Genomic DNA, 6,552 nt, shown 5'->3' with positions numbered 1-6,552 from the left:
TCCTGCAAGTTTATGCTTATGGAATAGTTTGGGTTCCATGTACAGGTACAATATATATTGTTTCACATATAGCCGATTGGATATCTTGCAACTAAATTTGCTTAAGTGGTTGGAAAGAAAAGCATAATCCAAGGACTCTATTTGCATTTGGGTAAGATCAAGTAAACGTTTCTGTAACTACTAAGCATCTATGAGTTAGATTTTCACTAATATATTGCTCAATAGCCTTTGGTCATGCTATTATTTTATGATTTCTGCAATTACCATGAACTACTTTAAATTCAGTATATTTTGCCTCTTAAATGCAAGATATACATGCTTATTATAACATCTTACTTATAGTGTTGTACTTTGAAAAATGTTCCCAATTATGGCTATAATAAACAAATAAATAAAAGTATGTTGCTATATTTGTATTTTTCGTGATCATTGATTATGGTGTGTTGAAACAGGAACAATTGGCGGCCTTTGATTCAAAACTCAAATTGAAGAACACTTGTGAGCCTTTATCGATTCAACATACCTAATAATTTGCCAAGTAATCCACCAAGTGATTCTCAATTTTATGTTTGTAAGCACTTAGTTAAACATTTGTAGTTGACACTTTTAATGTGTATTAGTAGAAACATTTAATGTATTATTAGACAATGTTCATTAGTAATATGTATTTTATTTGATACTTTTTTTAGGTTATTAGTTTTATTATAATGTTATTTGTTTCGTAGTTGAATTTCAATATTATTATAAGTTTAATGTAATGAGTTTTTTTCAATATTTTGGACAGAAAAAACTGGATTTTTGTATAATTTTTTACTGTTTTTTTTTAATGAAAAGTAATTAGCTACGGATTACCTACAGAAAATCCGTAGCTATTTACTTCCGTAGCTATTTATTTCTGTAGCTATTCCGTAGTTATTTAGTTCCGTAGCTATTTCGTAGCTATCCATTTCCGTAGCTATTCTGTAGCAAATCCGTAGCTATTCCGTAGTTATGATAGCTACGGAAAATTCCGTAGCTATTCCGTAGCAATTCCGTAGCTAATCCGTAGTTATAATTTAGCCACGGGCCATTATGCTTCAGCCATTTTTCCGTAGCTATTCGCTTATAGCTACGGATTGTGCTGTAGCTATTGGACTAGTTTTCTAGTAGTGTTATAACAGAGAGGTTTCAGATTATATATTTTTTTCCTGAAAAGAAAAAAAAACAAGCAATAGAAACTGTTTATAGTCAGATGATTTCTCATTAAAAACGAAAATTTGGAATGAGGGAATAGTTTATTAAGACGAATAATGTAAATCACCGGTTGAAATTTCAAAACCATTATGACTTCAGGACCTTAGAATCAGAAACAAAAAAATAAAGCACCATTAAAATTAACATTGATCGATGAACTCACCTGGCTGAATGAAAAGTGAATCAGACAATATCGATCCTTCAAAGTTGCTTGTTAATCGAATGATAGAGGCAGGCGAAATGGGCAAACGTAGGTATATTGGGTTGTTGGGTAGAGAGAGGTAATGGAGGTAGTAGTGTACTGAGAAAGTAGGGAAGCGTTGGAGGAGGTGAAGAGATCGACTTTTCAAACGGTGGCACATTGTCCCATTTAGTGGACCCGAGAGAGGATAGATAAGTGGAATTTCTTCGGGAATAAGCTTTGGAAGAATTGAGTGTAAATGAGGGATAACATAATACTACCTTTAAAGAAAAAGAAAAAAAAAATATACTTTTAAAGACACGCGCTGAGAATTTTACACGCACAATCTAAAATCCCACAAAATTGGTTGAAAAATCCTTAGAATTCGTCAAAAAATCAAACATAATTCCTAAACATCCCCTCCAAAACCCACTTTCCTTAGATTCTAGAGCAATGGGCGTACTTTTATATATATATATATATATATATATATATATATATATATATATATATATATATATATATATATAAAAAGTTGGATCGAATTAGTACTCAAAAATTAATGAAGACTGCAAACGATAAATATTTGTCGTAGAATTGAAAAACTAAAATGTTAAGATTTACGTTTATTTATTGTCAAAATCTCGCGATATGATATGACGATTTTGTAATTATGTGTTACATTTTGGTATTTTCCGGACAAAGGTTAAATGTTGTAAGGGTATTAATGAGAAAACAAAAAAACAAAAAAAACAAAAACAAGTCTCACGTACACCCCTCCGGGCAAAGGTTAAATGTTGAATGTTGTAAGGGTATTAAATGATTTAAAAATATATAATGATCTAAAATTTGATTTTTGAACAAAAACTTTATTTAATTGAATATATTATTGATCTAAAATCATATGATTCAAAAAAATATATGATAAAAATATTATGATTCAAAATAATTTGATTAAAAGGTTTGTTTCTAATTGGTTGTCATTTATTAATCTCCATTCTTTAGTGATGAAGAAAAGAAAGTTGTCTGGGACTATGGAGGGGATAAAGTGTCGGTCCAAATGATTTTGCTTTTGCCATCATTTAAAGATATTGGGATTTTCTCTAATTCCTAAGGTCCATTCTGATTCGATTCTTAAGATACATGACCTGGAGTTTAGACTGTTTAGTCATGACTATTGTCTCGTTAACTTGATTAGGTGCCAATATTATATTTTTTTAAACTTTTAGCTAATCATTTAGCTAGGTTTATTGGATCGTTGATGATAAGTGATGAATAGTTAACCTTCATTAAAGTTTGTCAAACTCTTGATGTTCCTTATGAGATCGTTTGGGGGTGGGGGGTTTAAAGTTAAGAGGAAGAAGTTATGATTTTCATGGTGGATTTTGAGAAGGCCTACGAATCTACGATTCCTGTTATAGGATTACTTGTTTGAGGTTATGTAGAAGATGGGGTTTAATTCCATTTGGTATGACTAGATCAAAACGGTCTTCTACTAAGGCATCGGTTCTTGTAAATGGGGCGTGGCATTTGCGAAGGTAACCCCTTTATCACCATTTTGTGTTCATCAATTCCATGGATGCTTTTTATGTGGCACTTTTAGAGGATTATAGAAATATAATGCTTACAGGGGTTAAAGTGGGAGACTCAGAAGGCTTTGAAGAATAGTTAGGAGGAAAGCCTTATAAATCGATCAGATGTTCTTCCTCCCACCTATATGGGAAAAAAACTAGCCAACTTTATAATTCTTTCATTATTTACAACCTTTTTAGAATTCGTCGTCCATATTGTTATTATCAACATGTAGCTTGATCTTGAATAAATTCCTTCAAGTATCCTTCAATAGGACATGTCATTTAACTATAAGGGCAGTTTGAAAATATAAACTTTGTATGTGTTCAAATCTAATATATCAAGCGAACCATAAAATTTTCAATTTATTACAAAATAAAACAAAGAGGAAGTAAAATGTATATTTTTTTATACATCCACACATGTACACTCTAATATACTACTAAATTGCATCCATATCTCATACGAGACTTCAACCATCGACCACTTGGACTGAGAGGCACCATGTCAACATTAGATGCCACTAGACTATATGTCTTATTTTTGGTAGAGAAATATTCTTGTGATTAACTTGTATTAGAATTGCTACAATCAAGGTTATGTAAAGACACAATACAAACTAACAAACTAGCTCATTATATAACTAACTAAGAGTATTCATAATGTATAGTTTAATAGAAGTGTTTAATTAGGAGGCTTGTTTGATTGTCATTCAATTGATTAAACTCAATCATAGTGAAATGACTCGTTCGAGTTCAATGGATATAGAGTTCAGTCACCATTTAATTCTTTGATAAGAAAAGAGAAACTTTTTATTCCTTAAATAAATGTCCTAAATTGTGTTTTGAAATAAATGAATTGTTTTAAATATGATGGCTTAAATTTTGTAGAGTTCAATGTAGTGTATAAAACAGTGATAAAGTTGTATGGAAACTGAATGATAATGTGACAATCCATGTTGAAATTATGGGTGAGTTCGGTTTCGGAACCGAACCGAACAGAACCAGAACCGAAAACACGAGAATCGAATATATGGATATGAAGGGAATGAGAACCGAATAGAATTACATATGTGGTTTCCAATCGGTTTCGATTCCAATTAAGTTCATTTCCAACAAGTATTTTTTTCTCACTCCTATTTGTTAGGGCCCGAAACCGGACCAAACCAAACTCAAACTGGAACCGGAAAACTGATAATCTGATTTATGGATATGCATGAACCAAGAACCGGACTGAATTATATATTCGGTTCCTAATTATTTCCGGTTCCCATTCGGTTCCGGTCCAGATCGGTTCCAAATGGTATTTACCTCACCACTAGTTGAAACATTCATTTTGTTTACATGTTTAGGACTATAAAGAAAAATAAGTAAATTATAGTGTATGTGTAAACATTAAACTTACCATTAATGTTCATAATAGACTATTATGCATAAATAAAAACTGAATATTTAGCCTAACGTCCTTAGATTGATCATTAATGAGTTTAAATAATATTAGTATGTATACTATCATAAATTCATGTGGGATTACAAGATTAATAAAATAGGTATGATAATTGTTATTATACGAGGTAATAAATAATAATGAAGGTGTCATATCAACACATAACATATGAGACAATTAATTTAAGATCAGAAGTTAAATCGCATACTTGAATCGATGGAACATAGCACCATCATTCATGAATAAAGTTTGACATTAGGATGTTTGAGTTCTAATTACTCATCTCTTAATATATATTCAGATTGTAGTCACTTAATTGGAGATTCCTTGATTCTCATGGGTGAGACTGGAATGAACGAGTACAGTGACGCATTAGATGATGGAAAATCCATGGATGAGGTTGAAACATATGTTCCATTTGTTGTTAACGCCATTATACCAGCAATTAATGTAAGGACGTACACAAAACACACATTTTTTTTTTCCTTGCTTTTGTACAAGCCTAACTACAAGAACTTACCATAAGAGTGGCTTAACTTCATATTCATAATGGAAACACAGGAACTTATTGAGCTTGGGGCCAAAACGATACTTGTCCCAGGAGCCCTACCAATTGGATGCTTCCCAAAATTTTTAAAACTCTACCAAGGATTTGATAAGACCAAGTATGATAATATAACTGGATGTCTACTCCAGTTAAACAAGCTTGCTGAGTACCACAATGAATTTCTCGTGAAAGAACTCAACAAAATTCGAGAGTTGTATCCCGAAGCAAATCTCTTATATGCTGATATCTACAATGCTGCCATGCAATTTTATCGTTCTCCAAAAAAATATGGTACATAAAATGTCTCTATTAGACATGGAGCAATAACATCACAAAGTTCACCCATCTGGAATGAAATAGTTTTTACATTGCCTCGATAGATACTAACAAGAATTTGATATGTTACAGGATTCACAAATGAAGTTTCAAAGGCATGTTATGATTTTACATGGGTGCTCCGTTTCAACGATTCAGTATCATGGTGGGACTTATCACCAACAATATGTGATAATCCGGATACATATATTTCATGGGATGGGTCACACTTAACAGAAGCAGCATATAAAATTATCTCAAAGAGTTTATTGCAAGGGCCATACACGGTGCCCCAATTCTACTCCCCATGCCTTACTTCAATGTTAAAAGAGATGGATGTATTATCAAGTTTTATGTAAATCAGTGGCTGGAAATTTATTAAGTATTATTCAAGCCCTGAATACAAGTAAGTAAGCACAGAAAATGTGTTTTCTATAATAAATTAAAACACTATATGATTTCTATTATATTGGTATAAACATCGTATCCCATGCATATGTCTACATATTTCTTTAATAACTTGGTACCTAAATATCCAATAACTTAGTACCTAAAAATCCAACTAATTGTATTTCTTTTCCAATTATTATTTGGATAAATATAAATTTTTACAAAGAATGGTATTGGACCTTGTTGTTGGAGTCCACTATTAGATAAATAATTTATGGGCTCAAGGTAGATGTTAATTGTTAGCCCGTTTTAGTTTGGTTAAAATAAAAGATTTAAAGCCCAAACAATTATTAACTAAAATTTAATTAGTAGAAAAATGAATGGTTTGTCCATTTAATTAAAAATAAGGTATCTTTATAAATAAAGTATACACAATTTTCGTATCTATGATGGTATTTTTAAATTTAGAGAATAAAAGGAAAAAAAAAATCATTCATATTATCATTTTTATCTAAAAGAAAAAATTCATATTATCATTTTCATCTAAAAGAAAAAAAAAAGGAAAAAGACCTAAGGGTATATATGGTAATTCATAGGTTTTGACAAAGTTAAAAATCAGATTTTATGTGGGTATTGACTAACGAAACTACATGGAAAGAAGGACGAAAAATCCATGTGTGCGTGAGTTTGAAAGAGATGAAAAGGAAGCAAAGCAATCCTCTTGTGTCGTGCAATTTGAAATCAAGGGAGAGAACGATTAACAGATACTAGGAGATCTAGGAGATCAATTGAGAAAGGAAGAAGGAAGCAGAATGTCGCCTCGGCTGCCGCAACATTTTTGTTGCAGCAGCGCCACCACCGTCCGTGG

The 6,552-nt window shown here is 31.6% G+C and overlaps 1 long non-coding RNA gene and 1 pseudogene across 1 annotated transcript in view; both read left to right on the top strand.

Moving 5' to 3' along the window:
• Positions 1–679, top strand: part of LOC145106612 (uncharacterized) — a 1,223-nt gene extending 544 nt beyond the window's left edge. Inside the window, exons 2-3 of the long non-coding RNA XR_013707608.1 lie at positions 46–151; positions 453–679. This is a non-coding gene — a long non-coding RNA (uncharacterized LOC145106612). The remainder of the gene's footprint in view (positions 1–45; positions 152–452) is intronic.
• LOC145104814 (GDSL esterase/lipase At1g28570-like) overlaps positions 1–5,653 on the top strand; it is a 37,532-nt pseudogene extending 31,879 nt beyond the window's left edge.
• The last annotated feature ends 899 nt before the right edge of the window (positions 5,654–6,552 follow it).

The sequence above is a fragment of the Lactuca virosa genome, chromosome 4 (genome assembly GCF_052849685.1).
Source record: "Lactuca virosa cultivar CGN04683 chromosome 4, Lactuca_virosa_CGN04683_v6, whole genome shotgun sequence".
Classification (NCBI taxonomy): domain Eukaryota; kingdom Viridiplantae; phylum Streptophyta; class Magnoliopsida; order Asterales; family Asteraceae; genus Lactuca; species Lactuca virosa.
This window is presented reverse-complemented; position numbering and strand designations above follow the sequence as displayed.